We start from the raw sequence: 16,490 nt of genomic DNA, 5'->3' as shown, positions 1-16,490 counted from the left end.
TGTTCCCCTGGCTGCTCCTCTGCCACCTCCCTGTCAGCCCTTCGTGGAGCCTGGGCCTGAAAGATCTCCTGTGGCCCTCATCAGCGTGGCCTGGGGAGGGATGCTGAGCGCCAGAGCGCAGTGAGCAGCAGTTGGGATATTGGTGTTAGCTCTGGTCTGGAAGGATCTGTCTGAAGGGTGTGGATAGAAGAGAGTGTGTGTGTGTGAGAGAGAGGGAGGGGAATGAAGCCAAATTAAGACCACTCATGTGGGCAGCAAAGTCTGGTTGGTGATAGCTGCATCCAAGAAGGACATGGAACGGCTGGAGTGGGTCCAGAGGAGGCCATGCAGATGATCAGAGGGCTGGAGAACCTCTCCTATAGGAACAGGCTCAGAGTGTTAGGGCTGTTCAGCTTGGAGAAGAGGAGGCTTCAGGGGAGACTTTAGAGTAGCCTTCCAGTACCTGAAGGGAGCTACAGGAGAGCAGTGGAGGGACTTTTTGCAAGAGCTCATAGTGACCTGATGGGGGCAATGGCTTTGAGCTGCAAGAGGGGAGGTTGAGGCTGGAAATAGGAAGAAATTCTTGGCAGTGAGGGTGGGGAGAGACTGGCACAGGTTGCCCAGGAAGGTTGTGGATGTCCTCTCCCTGGAGGTGTTCAAGACCAGGCTGGATGAGGCTTTGAGCAAGCTGGGCTGGTGGGAAGTGTCCCTGCCCATGGCAGGGGGTTGGAACTGGGTGATGTGGCCAGCAGGAGTAGGGCTTGCTCTGGATCATATCCCCAGATGCTACCCAGGTTTTGTGTTGTCAGTGGTGGGGCTCCTGCCATGTATTCTCTGAGAGACTCCACGGTCTTAAAGGTCTTTTCCAACCTAACCCAGCCTCTGATTCTCTGACATCCCTCTTTGTGTCCCAAGGCAAAGCATCCACCAGTTGCTTTGCTGGGTGGCAGCTGGGCACCTCCTGTGCTGAGCAGGAGGGTGGCCGTCGGTGCGTGGAGGGGTGGCTGTAAAACCCCAGCCAGCAAGTGAAGAACTGATGGGAAAAGCAGCGCGGGGTAGCTCTGGGGACACCGCTGCGTTGGCAGAGGGCTGGGGCTCCCGAGGAGCTGTGCTGCAGGAACCGCTTCTCCTCCCTCCAGGGCCAGCCTCTCCCCTCGCTCCCCCGCTCGCCGAGCACCTGCCCCGGCGGGGCTGGGGGCGGAGAAGCCGGCCGGCCCCACGGCCCCACCAAGCCCCGGCCTCCCCCCTTCTCCAGACTCCTCCTCCGGCCTCCCGGCCCCGTGACGCTGCGAGCGGCGGCCGAGGAGGGGAGCGGGGGATGGGATGGGACGGGATGGGAGCGGGCAAGGGGACGTCCGAGCTTGCGGGCGGCTTTAAATGCGGCGGGACCGGGGCGGGAGCCGCTAGCACAGCCCAGCCGCCGCCTCCGCTTTACGCTCGGCCCCGCCGCTCCGGAGCCGCCGGCCAGGAAGGGCAGAAGCGGGGGGGTGCGTGTGCACCTACGGACAGGTACGGAAAGAGCTGCGGGAGGGCGACCATGCCCCGCACCGTCCGCTGAAGCCTCCCCCAGCCGCTGCCCCGCCGCTACCGCCACCGCCGCCGCCGCCGCCGCCGCTGCTGCCCCGCAGCCCCCGCCCGCCGCCAAGCTGGAGGAACGCCGAAAGCCCGAGCCCCGGAGGTGAGCAGGGGAAGGGGGCTCGACCGGGAAGCGCAGCACCTGCCTGCCCGCCTGCCTCCCTCCTTCTCTCCTTCCCTCCGGCTGCCTGCCGTGGGGGTGGGCAGCGGGGAACCCCTCGCAGCCCGCACGGCCAGGCAGGTTCCTGCCCCTCACTTCCCTTCCTGCGGGCTTTGGCTCTTTAGGAGCCCGAGGCTGGTGCTGGGCACTTGGTGGGAACTTCGTAAACGTTTCGCTGTGTTTGAAAACTTTCTGGTTCCAGCCCCCATCTTCAGCAAGCTGTCAGCAGTCCAAGGGAGCAGCCCCTGCTTAACGCGGGGGACAAAATGACCTTCGAGGGTCCCTTCCAACCTGATGCGTTCTGTGATCCCTCTGTGAGATCTTAGTTCCTCTCAAGTTCTCGGTGTCCCACCTGGTTGGCTTGGCCACCTGGGATATTTTCCCCAGCTGAGAGCGGGTCCTCGCTGCTTGTTTTCCCTCTTGGGTGAGCTTCCTGCTAAGCCCTGCAGCCCAGAGCCGCTCTGCTGGAGCGCACACATGGAAATGAGGATTTAATCGTCCTTTTGTTCCCCTACCTCTGTTTTATTCTTTCCTATTGTTATTTCTTTTAACGTAGGCACGGTTAATTGGGAGTGGATTTCCCCTGGGTTAGGGGTGCATCCTTGTAGCTCTTGCGTTCAGCCTACTCGAACGTGCCAGGAGCTTCCTGGTATTGCTCCGTGTGGGAAAAGCTGCCGGGGCTCTGTGCTCCGAGGAGAACGTGGCTGTGCCTTTGCCAGGAGCTCCGTCTGATCCTCCAACCAGGAATATTGCCCAGTGCTCTGACAGTCAGAAGGAAATCACTCACTCAGAGAGCAAGCTACAGAGACGCCCCTCACCCCCCCCGCTCCCCAGCCCGTCACCACTGAAGGCTCCCAATCCCCAGCTGCTATTTCGTGCCAGGCTTAATTTTTGTTGCAAGATGCAGGCTGAGGAACCGGGGCTTGTTTGTGTGCCTGTTGACGTGCTCCACACGGATGTGAGCTGGCTCCTCACGGCCTGGGCTCCCCCTTTCCCTTGCCTGCCGTTCAGTGCTGGAGGGAGAGCCGAAAGACCTTTCCCTGCCAGTGACTTCTGCTGGGGCAGATGGTGGAGTTCAGCTCTGCAAGGCTTTTTTGCTTCAGCTGGTGGGGTTTGGCTCTCAGGAGCTTCACCTCTGAGTGTCAGTGTGATCTGGAGGCTGATCTCCAAGCTGCAGTGATGCTTTTTCTGGTTTCCCCACCACCACCCCCCTTAGATGCAGACATGAACTGAACTCAGGCTTGGAAGTTTTTTAGAGCAAGCAGGGGAAGGATTTGCTTGTAACTTACCCTTCCCTCCCGCTGGGTGTGAAATTCACAGCTGGAAAAACAGTGGCTGGGCTTTATGAGGAGGGAAGAGGTTTCTCTAAGCTGCCTTTTCTAGACTTCCAAGGGGCTGGCAAGTGTAGAGGAATGACCCCCAGCCCAGGAGGAGCTGGCATGTGATGTGCTGCTGCTGTCCAGAGTTGAAAGCAGGGTGAGAAGGAAATCTAGACCAGCTCTTTTTTTTCCTCCTCCTTTCTCAGCTGAAGGGAGGAGGAGGGATGAAGTTTCCATTTGTGTGCACAGGGCATTCCTAGCAAGTTAACACCCTGCACACATCCCTGCGGCTCCCAGCGAGGTCCAGCAGGTTTGTCTGCAGCTCACAGCTCTGAAGTGTTTGCCTTCTGCCTTCCGTCTCATGGGGTTAAACCTGGCAGCCCCTCTGCAGTCAGCCAGCTCCATCATCCCCGGGGCTTGTGTTGGGCTGTTCCTCACAGCAGGTGCTTGGGGATTCATAGAGTGGTTTGGCTTGGCTTGGGAGGGACCTTAATGATCTTCCAGCTTCCACCCCCTGCCCTGGGCAGGGACACCTCCTGCTAGAGCAGGTTGTTCCAAGCCCCAGGCACCCTGGCCTTGACCACCTGCAGGGCAGGGGCATCCACAACCCTCCTGGACAGCCTGCCCCAGGGTCTGAGCACCCTCAGTGTCAATCATTCCTCTTCCTTCTCTGCAGTCTGCATCTCCCTCTTCGAGTTCCCCTCATCAGCCTTTGTCCTGTCACCACAGGCTGTGTCCAGGAGTCTGTCCCCAGCTTTCTGCTCAGCCTCTCCAAGCACTGAGAGGGCAGCAGAAGGTTTCTCTGGAGCCTTCTCCTCTCCAGGCTGAACACCTCTAGTCTCTCATCCTGGCCTCCCAGCAGAGGAGGAGTTTGTAGAGGAGCTTTCAAAGTGTGCTCTCTGAGTCCTGCAGTGGGTGTAGGGCAAATGCTGGTTGCTGATGCCTTAGCTTGCTAAGAAAAGGTTGAGTTTGTCCACAGAGGGAGGAAAGAGCATCCCAGTGAGGTGGGAAAGCCTGGAAGTGCTTTTGCTTTCTGCTGCTTCCCCAGGGTTGCCTCGGTCCTGTGCAGAAGTGTTGTTGCAGCAGTGGTGGAGGAGCCTTTGGTGGTGGTGTCTGAAGGCCTTGTGACTGTGCTGCCTGCTTGGGCAGCCCAGTCAGGGTGAAGCTGGGAGGTGTTTTGGGTGAGGTGGTGGATGAGGCTTAGCTGTGTGAGAAAGGAAAGGGCAAAGCTGTGTTTGTGCTGAGGCCACAAAGAGCTGTCTGGAGGTGGTGGTTCTTCGAGAGCTGGAGATGGTGTCCTGCCAGAGAGAAGGGCTTGCAGAGGGGAGGTGTTGCTTTGATTGAGCAAAGATGCAGTGGCTGAAATTGCTGCTTCGAGGGGAGTGTGAGAATGGTCTCAGGCTGTGTCAGGGGAGGGGAAGAGGAAAAACTCCTTTGCTGCAAGAGTGGTCAGGGGTTGGAAGAGGCTGCCCAGGGAGGTTGTAGAGTCCCCATCCCTGGAGGGGTTCAAGACATGTGTGGCCATGGCACTCAGGGCCATGGTTTGCTGGCCATGGTGGTGTTGGGAGGAAGGTTGGGTTTGATGCTCTTAGAGGGCTTTTCAACCTGAATGATTGTGTGCAGATAGTTTATTCCTGTGAGCAGGGGAAGTGGTGTTTGTGTCTGTGCACTTCAGCCACCCCTGTTAGGGAGGCTTGGACAGCCTTCAGAGTTTTTGGGGCTTTTAACTCTGAAACTGATTTCACTGTCCTGCACATCCCCTATCCAACATGGCGTGGATCCCCCTCCAATTCCTCCTTATGGATTGAGAGCATCAGGCCAAGACTTCAGCCCGGGTTGGCCGCGTTGAAAGCATCATTCAGAGCATCCTATCTCCGGTGCTGTCGCATCAGGTCCTCTCCCCTGTGAGGCTGATACAAATGACTTCATTGCCTCAGATAGCATCCTTGTCACGCTCCACTGACCTGCCTTCCCCTTATTTTCTTAGATTTAGAGTCTGGACTCTTTGCTTTCAGCAAATTAAAAGCTTTCTGATAACTCCTATCAGGTTTGCTCGGACCGAGTCAATTAGCTGCGTCCGGCTTCACATCCATTTAGGAGGCTCAAAAGTGCTCTTTGTGAACCCAGGAATAGCAGCTTGCGGTTCAGGTTGATAAAGGAGCCTGTCTCCATCTCATTGTACTGCTTCTGGTGGCTTTTGTGATCCCTCTTAAAGAGCAAACTGGAAGTGGGAGGCAGCTTTTGCTCTTAGCTTCGTTCCGAGCCGCAGCGAAACGCGTCGGGAATGTTGCGTCCGGGTCTGGGCTCCCTGGTTCAAGAGGGACAGGGGAGAGGGTAAAGGGTAAAGCAAAGAGGGAGAAGGACAGCTGGAGAGGGGATAGAAAAGGGCTGCAGGGGTGCTGAGGAGGGGGCTGGGATGGGGCTGCAGGGGTGCTGAGGAGGGGACTGGGATGGGGCTGCAGGGGTGCTGAGGAGGGGACTGGGACGGGGCTGCAGGGGTGCTGAGGGGACTGGGATGGGGCTGCAGGGGTGCTGAGGAGGGGGCTGGGACAGGGCTGCAGAGGTGCTGAGGGGACTGGGATGGGGCTGCAGAGGTGCTGAGGGGGCTGGGATGGGGCTGCAGAGGTGCTGAGGAGAGGGCTGGGATGGGGCTTCAGGGGTGCTGAGGAGGGGACTGGGACGGGGCTGCAGAGTTGCTGAGGGAGCTGGGATGGGGCTGCAGAGGTGCTGAGGGAGCTGGGATGGGGCTGCAGAGGTGCTGAGGGGGCTGGGATGGGGCTGCAGAGGTGCTGAGGGAGCTGGGATGGGGCTGCAGAGGTGCTGAGGGGGCTGGGATGGGGCTGCAGAGGTGCTGAGGGGGCTGGGATGGGGCTGCAGAGGTGCTGAGGGGGCTGGGATGGGGCTGCAGAGGTGCTGAGGGGGCTGGAACAGCTCTCTGATGAGGAAAGACTGAGATAAATGGGACATTATAGGCTGGGAAAGAACAGCCTGAAGCAGGGGGTCTCATCAATGCCGATCAATACTTCAAGGGTGGGTGGCAGGAGGACGGCAGCAGGCTTTGTTCAGTGGTGCCCAGGGACAGCACAAGGGGTGACAGGCACAAACCTGACCATCAGAAGCTCCATCTGAACAGGAGGAGGAACTGCTGTAATGTGAGGGTGCTGGAGCCCTGGAGCAGGCTGCCCAGAGAGGTGGTGGAGCCTCCATCCCTGGAGAGATTCCAACCCCACCTGGCTGTGTTCCTGTGTGAGCTTCTCTAAGCAAGGGGGGTTGGACTGGATGATCTCCAGAGATCCCTTTCCAACCTCTCTCATTCTGTGGTGCTGTGAGCAGCACTAAAATGACCAAGGTTGTGGTGAAGTCCCACAGCCATTCAAAGCAAGGCTTCTTCACCCCTCTCCTTGAGCTTTGGGTTGCAGTAGCATCTCCTTTCCCCCGAGTTAGCTCAGGATTGGGTGCAGCAGTTTGTAGCAGCAGTGCCTTTGGTTGCTGTTGGGCAGTGCTGAGGGCAGTGAGCAGCACCCATCATTGGTGATGAAGCAGCAGGTGCTGCAAGGAGGCAGCTACAGAGCTTTAACAATTGTTGGTTAAAGCCAGACTGCAGCTTGCTGGAGTCCTCACTCTTGGGTAGATCTCTACCATCAGCTCTAGCCTTTGATGACTCAATGTCAAAAGAGTGGCTCCAAGGAGTGGCCTTGGTCTGTCAGGTCAAAGCTTGCATGGAGAGATGGAGCTCCAAGATACCAGGCTGAGGAGTTAACGGTGAAGCCTTGAAGGTGAAGGTGTGATGTTAGTTGTGATGGAAGAGCCTCCTGTGAAACAGCAGCATCTGGTGCAGCACCATCAGCTGGCCCTTTGGGGGTCGAGGAGGAGGCTACCTGAGGACCTGCTGAGTCAGGAAGCCCCATGGTGTCATTTGTCCTCTTGGTTCTCAGTGACCTGATTACATTAAGTGGAAGAGATGGAAGTGTCTGGGAATCACAGGCTCACAGGATGTTAGGGGTTGGAAAGGACCTCTGGAGATCTTCCAGTCCAATCCCCCTGCCAGAGCAGGAGCATAGAATCCATCACAGGTCACACAGGAACACATTTAGGGGTTGGAAGGGACCTCAGGAGATCTTCCAATCCAACCCCCCTGCCAGAGCAGGAGCATAGAATCCAGCACAGCTCACACAGGAACACATCCAGATGGGGCTTGGAAGTCTCCAGAGAAGGAGACTCCACAACCTCTCTGGGCAGCCTGCTCCAGGGCTCTGTGACCCTCACAGTGCAGAAGTTCCTCCTCATGCTGAGGTGGAGCCTCCTGTGCTGGAGTTTATACCCATTGCCCCTTGTCCTATGCCAGGGTGCAAGTGAGCAGAGCCTGTCCCCTCCCTCAGCTATTGATAGCCATTGATTAAATCCCCTCTCAGTCTTCTCCTCTCCAGACTAACCACCCCCAGGGCTCTCAGCCTCTCCTCACAGGGCAGTGCTCCAGTCCCTGCAGCATCCTCACAGCCCTCCCTTGGACTCTGTCCCTCTCGAACTGCTTCTTGATTTGCTTCCCTGCCCTTAGTTCCTTGCACAAGGAACTTCTGAAGAGAGGTTTTTTTCCCTCCCCAGAACCATCAGCAGAGGTGATTTGCTGCCCCCCCAGAATCAGAATCCCTTTGGAGCTGTGGCTTGCAGGAGCTCCCAAGGCCTGCGTCCCAGGAGCGCGTGCTGGTGGCAGGGCTCACTCTGTCGTGGAAGTGAAGTGAAAGGCTGGAGTGGGATGATAGGTTTTGGTTTGAAATTAGTATTGTGTGTGTGGAGAGAGAGAGAGAGAGAGAGAAAATGGCTCAAGATGTAATTGCTGCTTCTGAGGAAATCCTTGGAGGGTGGGGAGTGTTCCAGATCACAGCATTTTAAACCCTGCCTCTCTTATCAGGCTTTGTTTATAGGCTAAACAGCCAGGGTGCTCTTTTGCTACAATAAAAGGTTTGCAAAATACTCTCTGTTAAATTCTGACTTGAAGTCAGCCTCCCTTGCCCTTCCCTGAGTACTGAGCCCATACTATCCTTTTCCCCCCCACAAGGGCTTGCAGTGATGATCTTTTAAGGTCCCTTCTAACCTCCACCGTCCCACGGATCGCCTCCAGCTGCAAACCCGAGGGGGTTGGTGGTGGTAACTCCTCAAGTGTCTCCTTGTTAAGGCTGGGGATTACTAAAATCACTTTATTGTTAATGATAAGAATTATTATTGCATGATAAGAGTTATTATTAGTGATAAGAAGGCTGCAGAGGGACTGTTCCCAACGGCCTGCGGGGACAGGACAAGGGGCGGTGGTTTGAAATGAGAGCAGAGCAGGTGGAGATTGGGGGTGAGGAACAAGTTGTGCCCCAGGAGGCTGCTGGAACACTGCAGCAGGCTGCCCAGGGAGGTGGTTGAGGCTCCATCCCCAGAGATACTCAAGGGCAGGCTGGACAAAGGCTGTGAGCACCCTGATCGAGTTGGAGAGGTCTCTGCAGAGTGCAGGGGGGTTGGAGTGGCTGAGCTCTCAGGTTCCCTTCCAACCCAAGGCATTCTGTGACTCTGTAGCCTTAAGCCAAAGCCCAGGAGAGGTGTGGGGGTCTCCATCTGTGGAGGTGTTGAAGAGCCACCTGGGTGGCTGTGTTCCTGGGTGACCTTTTCAGGGTGACCCTGCTTTGGCAGGGGGCTTTGCCTGGGGCTCCAGGGGTCCCTCCCCAGCCCTACCATTCTGCACGTCAAAGCCTCACCTTTCTGCCAGGGCTGACCTTTTGGCTGTGTTGTGCAGCAGGGGCAGGAGCAGCACCTGCCCTTCCCCACTGGGGCAGGAGCTGGAAGGTTTCCTTTTGTCTTTTCACCTTCACCTTTTTCACTGAGGAACTTCTGGAAGGTTTCCTGATCTCTCGAGCGTCTCAAGAGGAACTCTGGCAGGGGTTTAGTGAGCTGAGCTATCTCCTTTCAACTCTTAACCTTGAACAGAAGGTTGCAATAGTGAACTGCTTTTATTGTCCCTGTGACTATCTAACACTTCAGACGCATCGTCAGCCCTCCTGCGTAAGCGCCGGGGATCTTTCATCGAGGTCGTTAACGGTGAGGAGCCTCTCTCTATGTTTAGAATGAGGTTGGGAAATAGCTGCTCAGTAGCTCAAGGAAAAGTGTTTGAGCACGTTAAACCTGCCTCATGGCCCTGGAATGGAGTGAAAGTGGATTGCTGCCACGCAGAGCGCTGCCTGCACCCAGCTTCTGCTGCGCTCTCGGAGTGGATTTTAACCCAAATCCTTCTGGAAGCTGAAGGGTTTGATGGCACCTCCAGGTCTGGCAGCTCCTGCGGTTTCCTGCAGGCACCCTGCGCACATCCCTGCGGCTCCCAGCGAGGTCCAGCAGGTTTGTCTGCAGCTCACAGCTCTGAAGTGTTTGCCTTCTGCCTTCCGTCTCATGGGGTTAAGCCTGGCAGCCCCTCCGCAGTCAGCCAGCTCCATCATCCCCGGGGCTTGTGTTGGGCTGTTCCTCACAGCAGGTGCTTGGGGATTCATAGAGTGGTTTGGCTTGGCTTGGGAGGGACCTTAAAGATCTTCCAGCTTCCACCCCCTACCCTGGGCAGGGACACCTCCTGCTAGAGCAGGTTGTTCCAAGCCCCAGGCACCCTGGCCTTGACCACCTGCAGGGCAGGGGCATCCACAACCCTCCTGGACAGCCTGCCCCAGGGTCTCAGCACCCTCAGTGTCAATCATTCCTCTTCCTTCTCTGCAGTCTGCATCTCCCTTTTCGAGTTCCCCTCATCAGCCTTTGTCCTGTCACCACAGGCTGTGTCCAGGAGTCTGTCCCCAGCCTTCTGCTCAGCCTCTCCAAGCACTGAGAGGGCAGCAGAAGGTTTCTCTGGAGCCTTCTCCTCTCCAGGCTGAACACCTCAAGTCTCTCATCCTGGCCTCCCAGCAGAGGAGGAGTTTGTAGAGGAGCTTTCAAAGTGTGCTCTCTGAGTCCTGCAGTGGGTGTAGGGCAAATGCTGGTTGCTGATGCCTTAGCTTGCTAAGAAAAGGTTGAGTTTGTCCACAGAGGGAGGAAAGAGCATCCCAGTGAGGGGGGAAAGCCTGGCAGTGCTTTTGCTTTCTGCTGCTTCCCCAGGGGTGCCTTGGTCCTGTGCAGAAGTGTTGTTGCAGCAGTGGTGGAGGAGCCTTTGGTGGTGGTGTCTGAGGGCCTTGTGACTGTGCTGCCTGCTTGGGCAGCCCAGTCAGGGTGAAGCTGGGAGGTGTTTTGGGTGAGGTGGTGGATGAGGCTTAGCTGTGTGAGAAAGGAAAGGGCAAAGCTGTGTTTGTGCTGAGGCCAGAAAGAGCTGTCTGGAGGTGGTGGTTCTTCGAGAGCTGGAGATGGTGTCCTGCCAGAGAGAAGGGCTTGCAGAGGGGAGGTGTTGCCTTGACTGAGCAAAGATGCAGTGGCTGAAATTGCTGCTTCAAGGAAGTAGCAGCTGAAGGAAGTGTGTTTGAGCATGTTAAACCTGCCTCATGGCCCTGGCATGGAGTGAGAGTGGATTGCTGCCTCGCAGGGGCTGCGTGCACCGAGTTTGCTGAGGTCTCCGAGTTGGTGTCGGTGGCTTTTGGCCAAACCCTTATTAAATGTTCTTGGTCTGATATCACCTCCAGGTCTGACAGTTCCTGCATTCAGTGGACAAAGAGCACAGCTACAGGACAGCAGCCCTGCTCAACAGACCAGCCTGTGTGTCTCTGCAGGCAGAAACAACAAACAGTGAAAAAATAGATGGGCACTTTGTTCTCTTCTGTCCCCAGCTCCAGAGCCTTAATGGCACAACAATGCAGCCTGCAGTGCCCTGGGAGATGTCCCACAGGGGCTGGTAACGTCTCATGATCTCTTAGGCTTGGGGTTGTGAGTAATCACCAAGTTGGAGGAGCATTGTGCTGGGCTCAGCCCTCCAGGGTGGTGCTGGGCAGAAGCAGTGCCAGGTGCCTTTGAGGTGCTGCTGACAGGCACCCAGGTGAAGGGGACTTCATCTGGAGAGGGGCACAGAGGAAGCCTGGAAGTCAGGAGCTGTGCCAGCAGGATGTAGCAGCGTGGTCTGCACCTCTGCTGATGCTCTGGACTGGTCCCTTGCAGTTCCTGGGTGTTCATTTCCATGGGGCTGTTGCCTTTCACCCTCCCAAGGGCTTCAGCACAGATGGCTTCTGGCCTTGAAGGAGCTGAACTGATGGCCCTTCAGGTCCATGCTGAAGTGCTAGGCTGGCTTAAGTCCTGTGTGAGTAGCTCCCCTGGTATGAAGGGGGGTGATGCATGGTGAGATAGTAGAGTGAGTGGAGAGAACAGATCAAACGGGGTCGCAGGGGTTAGGAACAAAGTCTGGATTGCAGCTGTAAGGTGCTCCTGGGGTGGGGTTGGAAATGAGTGGAAAACCAGTGCAAAGTCTTCAGGGCATCCTTGATTAAGGACCTGCAGGGTGGTGTTGGAGGGGGGTGGTGGAGTTGAACATTCATTTAGGATGGAATGTTGCACTGGGATCATCCAGTCCAGCTGCCTAGGTTGGGTGCTCTGTCACCTTAGCCCTGCCAGGTGGCATCACTGCTTGTGGTGGAAAACCATCCTGAGCAGGCAGCTGGTTAGCAGTGTTGGCTTTCAGTGCTTTCCATTGCAGAGTGAGTTTGCCTGGGGTGTGCTGCTGGCACATCCATCACTGGACGTGTGCTTGGAGAGCAGAGTTGCTTCTCTCTTCAGAGCAAGAGGGCATTCTGCAGGCCTGTGATACGTGCAGAGATCTTCCCACAGCTGTAAAGGCTTCTCAGGGTGCACTTGATGTTCCCTACCTCTTTCTGGAGTGATCAGTTTAGATGTGGGAAGCCACAGTTGGGTTTTAGGAGGAAGAGGAGGCTGGCTCCTGTGAGGTGGCCTTCAAGGGCTGGGATGTTACAGTCAACCATCCCTAGGGAAGGACACTTTCACCTCTTCTCTGGGTACATCAGAGTCCTGAGCATGCCCTCCTGTGAGACAGGAGAAGTGTTTCAGTTCCTTCAGTGGAGGAAAAGCTGCAGATGTGCCTGCTCTGGGGCTTGAAGTGGGCAAAGGCTTCCTCTGCTGAATGCATTGATCTGCCTGATGCTTGGCCCTGCTTCATGCAGGTGGCTTGGGAGAAGAGCTGAGCTGAAGCCTGAAACATTAAACTGAGAGAGGATCCCTGAGCAAATAAATACAGGGTGCTCTTCTAGATGGTGTGTGGGGTGGAGGAAAAGGCCAGAACCACCTGAGGAAGGTTCAGCTCAGCCTTGAATGCAGAATGAAGGCTCCATAGGTGCCTTGGGTCGCTCAGGTGTGTGACTGAGAGTGTGTGAGAGCAGAAGCTCAGGAGGGCTGAAGGGGAAAGGGGGGATCTGTCCTGTGCCAAGCTCTCTTTGGCCCTGGCAGTGTCACTGTTGGGTCTGTGAGTAGGCTTTGGTGTGCAGAGCCTGGGGGCTCAGAGCTTCCCTGGCTCAGAGCCTGGTGGGCAGCGTGGGGAGCATCTGTGTGCCCTGCTGGGTAAGAGTGCCTTGGGTCTGGCTTCTGTGTGGGACCTTGCTGCTGCCCAGTGGCAAGGAGGCTCTGCTGGGCTGTGTGGCAGGACTTGGATTTTCCACCTTATCAGGGCTCTGAAGCTGAGCCTGAGAGCCTGCTAGCGTGGAAAGAATGCGAGCAAGCCTGGGCTTGAGCACAGACTTGAGCCTGTGCCCCACTGACAATGTAGGCAAGCCCAGGCACCCTTCCTAGACTATTGTGGGCACTCAGCTGCAACCATGATGCTCTGACTCCTCAGTTCCCTGCCTTGCTCCTCTTTGCAGTGGGAGCAGGCACGTAGCTGTGCTCACCACACTCTGCTGTAAGCCAGGATGGGCTCTGTGGAGCTGTGTCTGAAGCAGTGAAGCAGCAGGAGCTGCTGCAAGAGAAAAGCCTCCATGCTTCCAGAGTTTGGGTTGGATCACCCATCCCAGCCCTCTGCCAAAAATGGGATGTAGCCTTTTTCTGGGGGGTGTGTGTGTGTGGGGAAAGGGAATGCTCTGCACAACAGCTCCATGGAAACCCCAGCTCTATCTTAGCAGCATCAGAACCCTCTCCAGGCTCTGAATGAAGGGAGCTCAGGTCTCCAGCTTTTAAATTAATTACTGAAATTAAAGATCAAGCTCCAAGAGCCCAGAGCCAGTGCAGCTGACTGAACATTAGGGGGAGAAGTTAATTTGTTAAAAAGCATTTGCAAAGCCCACTTGAAGCTCATTGTGCTCAGAAGTCTCTCTCCCAGCAAGCAAGCTGGATGTCCTCTGAGGGCTGGGGAGCTGGGGGGTGTGCAGGGCTTTGCTGGAGTTCTGTGAACTCTGGAAGCTTCTGTGATTCCTTTCCTCCAGGTGAAACCATCTAGTTCATAGAGCAGGATGGGTTGGAAGGGACCTTAAAGCTCATCCAGTTCCAACCCCCCCTGCCATGGGCAGGGACACCTCCCACCAGCCCAGGTTGCTTTAAGGCTTCATCCAGCCTGGCCTTGAACACCTCCAGGGAAGGGACATCCACAACCTCCCTGGACAACCTGTTCCAGTGCCTCCTCACCCTCCCTGGAAAGAATTTCTTCCTATCTGCAGTCTCAATCTTCTCTTCTCAAGCTTCAGTGCACTGCCTCTCATCCTCTCACTGCAAGCCCTTGTTGCAAGTCCCTTTCTTGAACCTGTCTCTGCTTTTGTTTTCTTCATTCTAAATGCTGAATGAGAGCTCTCTGCATTAAGGATTGATTCCTGCTACCATAGCACCTTGGGTGCAAACAGCACTTCACTTGGGTGTGTTGCTTGATGGCCACAGTGATGTTAGGCTGACAGATGGATTTGATGATGCTCTCTGCCTTGGTGTGTCCACAGCTGGAATATTGTGTCCTGTTTTGGATTCCTCAGTTCAAGAAGGATCTCAGGGAGCTGCTTGAAAGAGTCCAGAGCAGAGCCACAAAGCTGCTGAAGGCAGTGGAACATCTCCCTGTGAGGACAGGCTGAGGGAGCTGGGAGCAGAGGAGCCTGAGGGCTGCCCTCATTCCTTAGTGCAAGCTGGAGCAGAGGAGGTGCCACAGGAACATAAGGAAAAGCTTTGTCACTGTGGGGGTGCTGGAGCCCTGGAGCAGGCTGCCCAGAGAGGTGGTGGAGCCTCCTTCTCTGGAGAGATTCCAAACCCACCTGGATGTGTTCCTGGGTGACCCTGCTCTGAGAGCAGTGGGGTTGGGCTGGATGAGCTTTGGAGGTCCCTTCCAACCCCTCTCCCTCTGTGATCTTGGAGGCCTTTCCCAACCAAAAGGATTCTCTGCTCGTCCTGGGCAGCCTTGACTTGTAACCCAGTGACCTCACAAAGAGGTCAGCATGCTTCTGGATGTGACCTTTAATTTGAAGTCCTCACCCCTACCTGTGACGTCTTGGGGCTCTGCTATCAGCCCCAACTTCTATTTGTCCCTTCCTGGCCTGTTCCTGGAGCAGTCATTCCCCTTAGCAATAAAACAAAACAACCAACAGAGAGTATGCAAGATACTGGGTGCAGATAAGTGGGGGTTTAATCTCCCTTTTACCTTTACACAGCCTCCACTGCAGTGTGGGTCCCTGCTCTTTGTGCACAAGGCTCACCCAGACCTGAGGTGGTGACCTGAAAATTGATGGGCTGGGCTCAGCCCATAGCTGGTTCTGCCCAGGGGGGTTAAATAATGTGCCAGCAGTGACTGTTGGGATGTGTGGGACTTGGCCACAGTCACCCAGGGCTTACCTTTTATCTCCCTTGTTTGCTGAGGCCCTTATCAGCCAGAGGACAAAAGGCAGCTTCAGAGCCAAGCTCTGTTGAAAATTAGCTTGAGCTGGCCACCGGCGTGCAGCTCTTGTGGAATGAGGTGTCCAGGGGAAGCTGGCAGGGGAAGGAGGGAAGGGCAGGCCCCAGGAATGCTGGAGGGGAAGGCTTTCTGCTGGGTTGGGCATCAGCAGGGGAGATTTGGGTTGGGCACAGAATCAGCCAGGTTGGAAGAGACCTCTGAGATAAGTCCAACCGATCGCCCAACCCTGACTCACCAACCAGACCGTGGCACCAAGTGCCTCATCCAGGCTTGTCTTAAACACCTCCAGGGGTGCTGACCCCACCACCTCCCTGGGCAGCCCATTCCACATCAACAGAATCACAGGGTCATCCAGGCCAGCAAGGACCTGAGACCATCCAGCCCAACCATCTCGCCAGCACCCCCGAGGCTGTCACCGTGCCGTGTCCCCAGGCACCAGATCTAGAGGGAGGGCTTTCCAACACCAGGAGGAAGCTCTGGACAATGAGAGTGGTGGAGTCTCCTTCTCTGCAGGCATTCAGAACCCACCTGGATGTGTCCCTGGGTGAGCTGCCCTGGGTGACCCTGCTCTGGCAGGGGGGTTGGAGTGGATGATCTCCAGAGGTCCCTTCCAACCCCTAAGGTTCTGTGTGAAATACTGGCACAGGTTGCCCAGGGATGTGGTTGAGGCCCCATCCCTGGAGACACTCAAGGTCAAACCTGATGTGGAGGTGGCAGGGAGGTTGGAGTAGGTGATCTCTAAGGTCCCTTCCAACCTAAGCCATTCTGTGGTTCTGTGTTGGTGCTCCCTGCAGGGTGCTTGGACAGGATGACCTTTGAGGGTCCCTTTCAACCCACTGCACTCTGTGGCTGTAGCAGCTACAGAGAGGCCAAGTGATGGCCAAGCTGGGCAGGTCCTGCCTGTTCCCTTCCTAGCTTGGCTCTCCTGGACAGCACATAATAATTCTCATGCTCTGATTGAAATCAGCCTTCATGTGGAGTGTGTAAACATCAGCTGTGGCTCTTGAATCACAGAATCAAAGGCTTGTTTCACTTGGAGGAGCCCTCCAAGGTCAGCCAGTCCAACCATCAACCCAACCCCACCATGGCCACTAAACCATGGCCCCACCTGCCATGGCCACAGGTTTCTTGCACCCCTCCAGGGATGGGGACTCCACCACCTCCCTGGGCAGCCTCTTCCAACCCCTGCCCACAGGATGCTTTTGAGTTCAGAGTTCCTACAGCAGAATTTGGAGCTCTGCAGAGGTCAGGAAGAAGGGGGGAAAGAACCAGGGAGCCCTTCTGGCAGAGTCACCATTCCTGGAGGTGTTTAAAAGCCATTTGGATGAGGAGCTTAGGGACATGGTCCCAGAGCTGTGTACAGGGAGCTGTTAGGCTGTGGTTGGCCTCAGCGATGCTGAGCTCTCTTCCAGCCAGGCTATTGTGTGATATGACTAAGCCTATTTTGGGGCTGCTTTTAAGTGGATGTCATCTGGAGGACAGTCTTGTTAAAACTTGGGAGCTGCCTGCTCAGCAGTTGGGTTGTGTGCTCTTGGCTGTGGTTGGAGGAGACAGTCACTCTGGCCTGAGGGCATTCAGAACCAAATTAAGAACACAGCTCTCCCAGGAAGCAAAATGCCAGTCCAGAGGCAAGCTCATTTTTGCTGGTGAAGGCAGC

At 56.0% G+C, this 16,490-nt stretch overlaps 1 protein-coding gene across 1 annotated transcript in view; it reads left to right on the top strand.

The window, feature by feature from the left end:
• Nucleotides 1–1,332: 1,332 nt before the first annotated feature.
• LOC137448976 (electrogenic sodium bicarbonate cotransporter 1-like) overlaps nt 1,333–16,490 on the top strand; it is a gene marked incomplete at its 3' end in the record, with an annotated part of 46,019 nt that continues 30,861 nt past the window's right edge. The window contains exon 1 of the mRNA XM_068154039.1: nt 1,333–1,657. The remainder of the gene's footprint in view (nt 1,658–16,490) is intronic.

Source organism: Melanerpes formicivorus, unplaced genomic scaffold (genome assembly GCF_026170545.1).
Source record: "Melanerpes formicivorus ecotype bairdi unplaced genomic scaffold, bMelFor1.0.p_v2 SCAF_27, whole genome shotgun sequence".
Taxonomy (NCBI): domain Eukaryota; kingdom Metazoa; phylum Chordata; class Aves; order Piciformes; family Picidae; genus Melanerpes; species Melanerpes formicivorus.
Note: the sequence above shows the minus strand (reverse complement) of the source record. Positions and strands in the feature narration are given on the sequence as shown.